The sequence below is a fragment of the Ruditapes philippinarum genome, unplaced genomic scaffold (assembly GCF_026571515.1).
Source record: "Ruditapes philippinarum isolate M1 unplaced genomic scaffold, ASM2657151v2 ctg2450_1_1_1_1, whole genome shotgun sequence".
Classification (NCBI taxonomy): Eukaryota; Metazoa; Mollusca; class Bivalvia; order Venerida; family Veneridae; genus Ruditapes; species Ruditapes philippinarum.
The window spans coordinates 184,939-196,578 of NW_026854496.1; positions in this window are offsets into that span (position 1 = coordinate 184,939).

Here is an 11,640-nt window from a genome sequence, read left to right on the forward strand (position 1 = left end):
TCAGTCTCGTTTCGGGAATACGCTTGACGTGTATTCCTATGCACCTATGACAGGAGATCGAGCCGAAATCGATCTGAGTGATTCAGCTCGATGCTCTGGCAATTCCAGTGCTTGGGTCCCTAGCTGGTCTCTGACACCTCAATGCCATCAATTAAACGCAGAACGGCTAACTGGTGGGTTGATGAAGGTGAGGCAAGAATCTTAGACCGGTGCATAGTTTCCAGAAGGGTACCTACGCGCTGATGCTCTGTCGGGTAACTACTCTGTGGGGTACTTTTATTCGCGGCGGTGACAGTGAGCTTATCCCCAAACAAACTTGGCTATATTTTCTGTTACATGTCTCCATATCTCTGTCCAAATTCCTCTCTCTGGTCTGGCCCTTTGTGGGAACAGACCTCCAAACTTACGCAGATATCTGCTGCAGGCATGGTCAGAGGATGTTGTTAGGTGGGGCCTGCACTCTGTTTGGTGGTCCTGGAGGTCTCAGAGGGGTTGTGTTCCGTCGCGGAATCATCCTTTGCTGCTTATTTTTTTGCCTGACTGGTCACCGCACCATGGCTGGGCATCCGAAAATATCGTTCTATGGTATTTCATGTTCTCATTATCTGTGTCCTTAATCCGGCTGGCCTCTTGTGGGGAGCCAGACTCAATTAACACAGATACGCGCATCATGGGTAGGGACAGTGTAAGTTGGTTGGTCTTGATCCCGTCTTCTGGGCGGTCTGATCCTGCCGGGTATCATGGTCGCTATTCCGTCCTTGGGAAATCATTCTTGGTATAGCTTTGCCGGACGGTTGAGCCAGATCAAATCATCTCTAGGAGCAGGCTCATTATCTCCGGCCTGGAGATTCCGCGCTGCGCCTTCTCGTGTGGGTGACCAGCACTACAATTAGCGATCATGAACCGAGCTTACATGTGTGCGATGTCGGAGTAAGAGTCTGACCGGGTGTCCGCAGAAGTAATACCTGGTGTGTCCGTCGGGATACTCTGGTTATTTTTGCAAACGTTGAGCCGAAAAATCGTTCTATTAACAGGCTCATATTCTGGCCAATTCCGGCGGCCCCTGTTGGGGACCAGACTCAATTACGCAGAACTGCACATGGTCGGGATGGTGAGGGGGTCTTACCGGGTGTCGCGGGTATAGGTGTGTCCGTCGAGAAGTCACTCTGATGATTTTTCAAAACGTTGAGCGAAAATCGTTCTAATACATGCTCATTTTCTTTCTCGGCACCATTTCCGGTTGGTCTTCCATTTGATGTGGTGACGAAGAATAATTCAGTCGTTCTCCTTGCCAGCACTGAAGTACGGGCTTTTGACCGTGAAGCCAGCACAGATGGGGCTGGTGTTATGGTTAGGGAGCGTTCTTGTTAACCGGAGATAAGTCCGCGGGTATAAAGGTGTGTCCGCTCGGGAATAATTCTTGTAATGGGTTTGGCCGACGTTGACGAGTCCGAAATCATACTGTCACTCCAGCTCATATCAAATCAAGTCATAATTCCGGACTGGCCCCTGAGAAGGTCAAACATGAACTCAATAATACGCAGAAACCGCACTATGGTAGATAGATTCACATAAATTTATATTACATTTATGGGAAAGAGGTGATCTTTAGGTGAACACAAACTGTAATTTTGACACGTAAAAATTTTTCATTTGACCGTGCGCCTACTTTTCGGAGTTACTGCGGGTGGTCAATGTAGGATGCAGAAGTCTTATTTTGTATATACATATATTAGCGGCATAACTCTGATTTGCCTAATATAATTGAGAATTTACTGGTCCCCATTGTATTATATATCGTTAGATTCGGAAATAAATTAGGTACGTTGACAATAACGTATTAAACTGATGTACAAATATTTCATCACACACACTTTTTGTAGGTATATTGTTACATCTACTATTGCTCATTGTCGAGGCAACAGTCTCGAAATTATCCAGTGCAGAAGAATAAGGAATAGCGTTTCGGGTCGTCCGTGTTTATTCCTTTATTATCCAGAGGGAACAAAGCCCAGTATGACTACAATGTTGATAGTGCGATGTTCGCGACAGTGCTGATTAATGCGATGACGACATCTACGATAGATGCGACAGTGATTATATTGTCAACTGACGATGGTGGACAATCCGACGCAAGATGAATGCGCATGGGCGACAGTGCGATAACGGCGAAGGACGACAGTGGCGATAAATGCGATGGCGACAATTACGATAGTGCTATAATACTATCTTCGCGTTGTCCCCATCATGACTATCGCATTGTCGTTATCGCAACTATTGCACTGTCACATCATCTGTACTGTCGTTATCGCACTATCGTATTATCGCCATCGCCGTTATCGCATTGACTATTTATCGCCTTCCTGTGTACAGATGTATAGACTCCTGGGTCATAGAAATATTTGAAATAAATTTGAGTCTATGACATCTCGAACCCCTTGACACAGACTCGAACCCTTGACATCTCGACCCCTAAGACATCTCGATCTCATGACAATTAGAGCCCTAAGACAAATACATCCTTTAAATTGACTGGACATTTCGACGCCTTTTTCCATAATGTACTTGAATACTTTAACCTTCGAAAAAAATAATGTAAATAACGACGAACTTTGATGATTATAATATAATCTAATAGATAAACTGAACAATATAAACTGTTATTTGTTATCACAATCATTCATCAAAGTCAGCGGTATCTTATAAATAAGGAATAGAAACATACGCACTACATTTAAAGTATATTTTATTATAGTATATGTATTTAGCTTCTATATTCATATCATTTGATCTAACAGTAGTTGCAGAAATAGAAATTGTTGTAAACGTTATTTTTTTTAGGGTTACAACACGACTTACCGGTATCGGCCGAAATTACGCGGAATCGATGGCGAATTACCCGAATCTAACCTGTAACCCTTTGTTATTGATAAACTTTTTAGTTTTTCTTGGGCATTTTTTATAGAATATAAACAATATCAATAATTGGATGAATTTTGTTTGTTTGTAAAATGATATATGCGAGCAAACTGCCATACTTGCCGGAATCCGGCCCGTAGGGATTGAACCGGAATCGGCCTGTTATTAACTTTAAAAGTGTTTACTTTTTGCATGTATTTTTTACTTAAAATAATTTCATTTTCTCCAAGGAAAAATTGTTGAAAAAATCGCTTTTTAAATGATAAAAAAGATATTTTAGATTCAGTCCTTTACGCATAAACCCTTCCAGCCTGCTGAAATCTTCAGTAAGGGCTTATCAGTAGTAAATCACTATTAAACTGTATATCTCCCATTAAAACACGTCCCTGAGTTTAAGAAGTCTTGTCATCATTAATTGGTCCTCTGTATTCTTAAATCTAAGGCCCTAACATTGAAATGATCAAATTTCTTTAGATGTATTTTTCAACCAAAGATATACTCACATTTTTTATCTCATGTTTTTTTTCTGAATTGGTCCTGCACTTAACGCCAATTGAAATTGGGTGAAAATTATAAGCAATATTATTTTATTAAAAATAACTAACTTTAAACATCAACAAGATAACAAAAAAAACTTGGTTTGCTTATTAAATTTGAATTTTACTTTTAGAGTAATAGATTAAAAATCATCTTATTAATTTAAAATTTTAATAAAGTTCCATAGTTAAGTGTCACTTGTTTTTCTGCCACGTTAAACTGAATACAACCACCAACCCCCCCCCGTCCTCCTCGCCCCCCCCCCAAAAATTTAAAAAACAACAACACTGTTTTTTACTCAATGGTAGGAAATTACTTACGTTCATCGCGCACACTGCTTAAAATGCCCCACTTTGGACCAATTTTTTCGTCGACTCGAAGGTAAAAATACAATTTTTAATTATAAGAAAAAAACGTAAGAGTTTAAAAAAAATCAATGAGCGCAACCAAAAAGAATGGCTATAGACTTGAGATAAATTGTAAAAAAGTTTATAAGATTTATTGCCTGGTTTTAAGGCCTGAAACGGGATAAGATGGTTTTTCTCCTGAATGCTTCCCCACTTCGGGAACTTTCCCGAAGCATATAAATGAAATAAGGTTGAAAAACCTTTTTATAAATTATTTTTAACAGTATCGGGAACTAAACCGAGTCCATGAATACCCATTATTCATTTATTAGTTCCAAAATTTCAAATTTTCTATTCAAAAAGTCAGATCCATTTTAAAAGGTTTTTTTTAATGAAAATGGAAATGCTTTTCCCACTTTCAGGACTTGATTTTAGGAGATTTGCTTCCCACTGGGGAAACCCCCCAAAATTATCTTTTGAAAGCACATTGTTTTGTTAGCTTTTTATTATTTCTCACAATTTTAACCCCCAATTTGGTTCAATAACTTTGGTTTTTGGGGAAAAATTTAACTTTTCCTTCTTTTTCCCAAAAGATAAATTCTTTGATTTGTGAATGACGTCGGGGGGCCAGGAACGGGGGCCAGGGGCAAAGTTTAAAACTAAAGGGAAATCACTAAAAAACCAAAAAAGGTCATTTGGCTTGTTTTTCATCCAAAGGAAAAATTTTAAAAATTTAAAGCCAAACAAAAGCTGGACTAAAGGGACTTAAATGGGCATTTTGGGATCTCAAAAAAATAAATTTTTTTTTAGTTTTTAAAAAAAATTGGGGTTTGTTTTAAAAAGAAGTCATTTTTCATTGTTTAGTACCATACCGGATTAAGATTCTGGGCTGGACCTCGTGGCACATTTTAGAGGCCAGCATTTATTCAATAATTGCTGACTTTTAATATCTGTTAATAAACTTAAAACCCATTGGGGTTTGCGTGTTTGTTAAACTTGTGGATTTAGGTTTTTTAAAACAGCATAAATGGTACGTTTATGAACATAAAGAAGTCAATATCTATCGGTTGATTTGAAATAGTTTATTAAAGAACAAACATGTAAATCATTTTGTCATGAACTGGTTAAAAAGTCAATGTTACTGCAATACTTCGGCGTCAACAATTATTTTAACAACTTTGACAATTTTAAATTTTAAGAATCATGTGTTCGTATTTTTACCTAAAATAAAAAAAGATAAAAAAAATAAGAAAAACAAAGTTCAATAGTTATTTCTTTATCACAGTCTTTAGAAATATTTTGGTAATCAAAGATCATGAAAGTTATATTTCAGGCTGTTACCAATTGAAATTGTCTATAAATTAAATGTATTAATATTTATGGTACTTAAACAATTTTCCAAACATAAAGGAATATGGTAAAATACGTACTGCAAATGCTTGTCAAAATATATGTAATCATTAAAATATACATGCATGCATAATGCCGTTCGTTTCCTTTTGAAAGATTCAACTTACACTTAATGAAAATATATTTCTAATTACCTCCCTTTATGAAATGTAAATTCGGTATTATATTTACAAATAATGCTTTTCGGGACATACACTATTGATAAATCTTCATTTAAGCATTATATTTATGAATAAAATCATAGAAAAATGATTTCAGGATATTTGAAATGACGTTAAAATAATTATAACTATAATACAAGAAAGGAATCACAGACAGCAAAATCCCCCGCCATAAGGAGGAAGTACATTTCAAAAAGGGGGAAAGTAACCTTTACATACGTGTAAAAAATCTAAGTAATGATACTCGTGAAAATTAAATGAAAAGTTATAGCCTAGACATAATAAATCATGACAAAAATAACACTCCCATGAAAAAAACAAAAGTAAAAACAACAAAGAAGCATTAAGTGAACACTTCTGGTCCTTATGCTCTGCTATTCACTTCTATTAAACATGTTCATCTATAAAGTTTTAAGTTTATATCTCAAATACCTTTAGAGGTATGGTCCTTGCAAACTAATGATAGTGAATACAAAGAGCAATAACTCCAAAACTGGAGAGTTGTCCATTCTTGTTTGCGGTATTTTTACTTTATTGAAATCTATCCTCCAGTGGTGAAATTTCAGATCAATTGATCCTTTATGACACATTGTCCAAAAACTTAATTCGCAAAAAACTGAACAAAAGACAATTACTTCAAAGAACTATTATTCTTTGTATTTTCTAGAGTATTCCTCCTCAATGATATATATCACACAGTTGGTATCTAAAAATATTTGCTCCAGCTTGACCGCGCCAAGATGTCCTGCCATGTGCTTCCTTACGTCGCAATGTGGTTTATACCTTTTCCCATACTGGTCACAAATACAAATACTTTCTGCAAAACAAAACGTTATTAATTTTTAAAAAATGTATAAAAAAATTGTTTCTTATTTAAGCGACTCTTCTAAACGAGGAATTGTTTCAACACAACTTTTTTCCCTTATACTAATCCTCTAAGAAGACATATTTACGAGACTTTTTAGCAATTTAAATATTAGTATCGTATTTTAAAAAATGCCGTTTCATTGAATTCTTACTGATTATATGAATATTATGAATGTGAATATAAAGAATATTTTGAAAAAAATAATAATATCTTGAGACAGCAATGTGCTTTCAAAATTTGTATATATTTAGGTCCGAGTGGGAGCATCTCTGAAGTTGAGTCCGAGTGGGAGCATTTTCCTTTTTTATAAAAAAAACCTTTAAAAGACTGACTTTTGAATAGAAATATTTGAAACTAATAAAGAATAATGAGTATACATGACTCGGTTTATGTTCCGATACGTTAAAAATAATTTTAAAGAAGGTTTTCAACCTTATTTCATATATGCTTCGGGAGAAGTCCGAGTGGGAGCATTCAGAGAAAAACACTTATCCCGTTTTCAGGCCTAAACCAGGCAATAAATCTATAAAACTTTTTTTACAATTATCTCAAGTACTATAGCCATTCTTTGGTGCGCTACATGATTTTTTAATACTCTTACGTTTTCTTATAATAAAATTGTATTTTACCTTTGAGTCGACGAAAAAATGGTCCAAGTGGGAGCATTCAGCAGGTGCGCGATGACGTAGTATCCTACCATTGTTACTGTTAACTTTACAGATATATGTTTTTACCGTAAAGTCTTAATTAAATGACCAGGTAAGTGATATTTTCATTATTAGCTCGCCTATATAAAGTATATGGAGAGCTGTCCTACTCACCTCGGTTTCTAAGTCAGCGTCAGCATCCATACTTTGAATGAATGTTTATATGCAGTTACTATTTAATCTGTATTTTTTTATTTCTTAAGGTATCAATTTCAAACATATATTCCTTATCATCATCCACATCATGTGATAAGGTGCAAAATCTTAAACTAGTATTTCCAGAATAATATCCCCTTGAACCCTATAATTTTGCTTAAAATAATATTTTTTACTCTAACGTCTTTATTTCAAATTAAGGACTTCAAAACATGTGTTTCTCATCATCAACTACATCATATGTGACAATGTTTATAAATCTAGCACCAATTTTTTCCAGAATAATCGAATGAACATACATTTTTTTCCTCAAAAAATTATTTTTGTTTACTTACTTCTTTATTTCTTAAGGTATCTACCTCTAACTCCTTATCATGTGTGACAAGATTCATAACTCTAGCATGAATATTTCCAGAATTATTTCCCCCTTGAACTTGATTTTGTTTACAAAAACTGATATTTTTTTGCTCTAACTTCTCTATTTATGAAAGAATTTACTTCTAACTTTAAACAATAACATAACAAGCTTCATAACTCTAGCATCAGTATCTTCAGAATCATCCCTTTATACTCAGAATTTTTCTTATTTAATTCAGATTTCAAACAATTCTATATTAACCGATACAGAAATATATCTGTATCTTATCATAACTGATTTTTGTCACAGTTTGTTTTTCCTTTCCTGTGTCCAGCATTTAAATAGTCCAGCATGTTGTTTGTCCAGTTATGGTTTCCTTAAAATAACTTAAAGGTCATCAAATTTATCTTTCTTTTCTGTTCTTTGGCAATTGGTATATAGTTAAAGTGATTTTGTATTGAAATTAAAATACTTCTTTGTATATATTTTTCGAGACCTTTTTTACATTTTCTTTCTTTGTTACAAACTGAATGATAAGCATAAACAATGCTTTGAATCCATTAATAGTATTTCTAAACATTATTTTGCCTCCTCTCAAAAAGGAAAATAATATAAATCACTGAGGCATGATATGCCTTTAATATGAAATTAATTTACACAAGTATTTTCATTGCGAGTTGTAAGTGATTAAAAACTTTTTTAAATGTAATCTAATCTTTTTTGTCTTTAACTCTTATAAAAAATTGTAGCCTATGAAATAGTTTTCCTTATTTCTAAAAATATTCTCTATATCCCCCTACATTCTTGAAACATGATAGGGTCATAAAACATTCAAGGGTGCTGCTATCAGTAATACAGTGACAAGCCATGTAATTATAATTAAATGCTCATCACTGGTCAGAGATAGGAAATTTTTGGGGAAAACTGGAAATCTTGGGTTTATGCGTAGGACTGGATTAGCGAAAACGGGCTGACTTCCGGAATCGGCGAAGAATTACTGAAATCGGCCTGTAATTTGCTTATTTATGAACTGTTAACATATTTCTTGCATCTTTAGTTAAATATAAACAATATCAATAATATGTAATCAGATTTTTGTAAATAAAATCACATTGATTAATAATTTATTAAACAAGATATTTAATATCGGCAAGAATCGGCATACTGTCGGAATCGGCGAAGGATTACCGAAATCGGCCTGTCTTTTGGTTATAAATGAAGATTAAAAAACGTTCTTGCATTTTTATGAAATATGAACAATATAGAAGAAATGTAAAAAAAACAATGGTTAATAGAATCGAGTTAGTTAATAAATTAATTAAACAAGAGATCTAAGATCAGCGAGTAACTGCCATACTGCCGATATCGGTGAATCATTACCGGAATCGGCCTGTAATTTTGTTAACCCTGAACTTTTTAAAAAAAATCTTGCATCTTTTATCAAATATAAACAATCAATGAGATGTAAAAATATTTTTATAAATAAAATAAAAAACGATTAATTAAGCAACAGATTTAAGATCAGCGCGTTATTGTCCTACTGCCGGAATCGGGGAATCGGGGAATGATTACCGGATTCGGCCTGTAATTTTGTAATTCATGAACTTAAAAAAAATCTTGCATCTTTTATAACATATAAACAATATCAATGACATTTATGATATAAATATCTATCAGATGTTTTGTAATTCACCTTTTTGTAACCAAAAAGTAACAACTTTGTGTACAGTCCTACGCATAAACCCTTCCAGCCTGCTGAATCTCAGTAAGGGCTTATCAGCTAGTAAATCACTATTAACTGTATATCTCCCATTAACACGTCCACTGAGTTAAGAGTCTTGTCATCATTAATTGGTCCTCTGTATTCTTATCTAATGGCCCTAACGTTGAAGGATCAAATTTCTTTAGATGTAGTTTTTCACAAGATACACTCACATTTTTATCCATGTTTTTTTCTGAATTGGTCTGCAGCCCAATTGAATTGTGAAATTTAGCAATTATTTATAAATATACTTTACATCACAAGATAACACTGTTAGCTATTAAATGAATTTTACTTTATAAGTAATAAAATCATCTTATTAATAAAATTTAATAAAGTTCCATAGTTAAGTGTCACTGTTACTCACGTTACTGAATACAACCACCAACCCCCACCCCCCTCCTCCCCCCCCCCCAAAAAAAAAACAACACTGTTTACTCAATGGTAGGATACTACGTCATCGCGCACCTGCTAAATGCTCCCACTTGGACCATTTTTTCGTCGACTCGAAGGTAAAATACAATTTTATTATAAGAAAACGTAAGAGTATTAAAAAATCATGTAGCGCACCAAAGAATGGCTATAGTACTTGAGATAATATTGTAAAAAAGTTTATAGATTTATTGCCTGGTTTAGGCCTGAAAACGGGATAAGTGTTTTTTCTCTGAATGCTCCCACTCGGACTTCTCCCGAAGCATATATGAAATAAGGTTGAAAACCTTCTTTAAAATTATTTTAACGTATCGGAACATAAACCGAGTCATGTATACCCATTATTCATTATTAGTTTCAAATATTTCTATTCAAAAGTCAGTCTTTTAAAGGTTTTTTTTATGAAAATGGAAAATGCTCCCACTCGGACTCGATTTCAGAGATGCTCCACTCGGACCCAAATTTTATACATTTTGAAAGCACATTGCTTTGTTAGCTTTTATGGATTATTCTCACAATTTTAACACCATTTTGTCAATAACTTCTGTGTTTGGCAACATTAACTTTTCTTTTTTTTACAGAGATCACTTCTTTGATTCTGTAGAATGACGTCGTTGGGCAGGAACAAGGTGCCATGGCAAAGTTTCAACTGACAGGATCACTATACAAAAAGGTGCACTTGGCTTGTGTTGCATCCGAAGGGATAATTCAAAATTATTGCCAACAACAAGCTAGGACTATAAGACTTTAAATGGGCAGTTTGGATCTCAAGAATAAGTTTTGTTTAGATGTTAAAAAATTGTGGTGTTTTAAAAAGAAGTCATTTTTCATTGTTTAGTACCATACCGGATTAAGATTCTGCTGGACTCGTGCACATTTTAGAGGCCAGCATTTATTCAATAATTGCTGACTTTAATATCTTGTTAATAACTTAAAACCCATTGGTTTGCGTGTTTGTTAAACTTGTGATTTAGGTTTTAAAACAGCATAATGGTACGTTTATGAACATAAAGAAGTCAATATCTATCGGTTGATTTGAATAGTTTATTAAAGAACAACATGTAAATCATTTTTGTCATGAACTGGTTAAAAAGTCAATGTACTGCAATACTTCGGCGTCACAATTATTAACAACTTTGACAATTTTAAGTATGAAAGTTATCATGTGTTCGTATTTTTACCTAAATAAAAAGATAAAAAAAATAAGAAAACAAAGTTCATAGTTATTTCTTTATCACAGTCTTTACCATATTTTGGTAATCAAAGATCATGAAAGTTATATTTCAGGCTGTTACCAATTGAAATTGTCTATAAATTAAATGTATTAATATTTATGGTACTTAAACAATTTTCAAACATAAAGGAATATGTAAAATACGTACTGCAAATGCTTGTCCAAAATATATGTAATCATTAAAATATACATGCATGCATAATGCGTTCGTTTCCTTTTGAAAGATTCAACTTACACTTAATGGAAAATATATTTCTAATTACCTCCCTTTATGAAATGTAAATTCGGTATTATATTTACAAATAATGCTTTTCGGGACATACACTATTGATAAATCTTCATTTAAGCATTATATTTATGAATAAAATCATAGAAAAATGATTTCAGGATATTTGAATGACGTTAAAATAATTATAACTATAATACAAGAAGGAATCACAGACAGCAAAATCCCCCGCCATAAGGAGGAAGTACATTTCAAAGGGGGAAGTAACCTTTACATACGTGTAAAAAATCTAAGTAATGATACTCGTGAAAATTAATGAAAAGTTATAGCCTAGACATAATAAATCATGACAAAAATAACACTCCCATGAAAAAAACAAAAGTAAAACAACAAAGAAGCATTAAGTGAACACTTCTGGTCCTTATGCTCTGCTATTCACTTCTATTAAACATGTTCATTATAAAGTTTTAAGTTTATATCTCAAATACCTTTAGAGGTATGGTCCTTGCAAACTAATGATAGT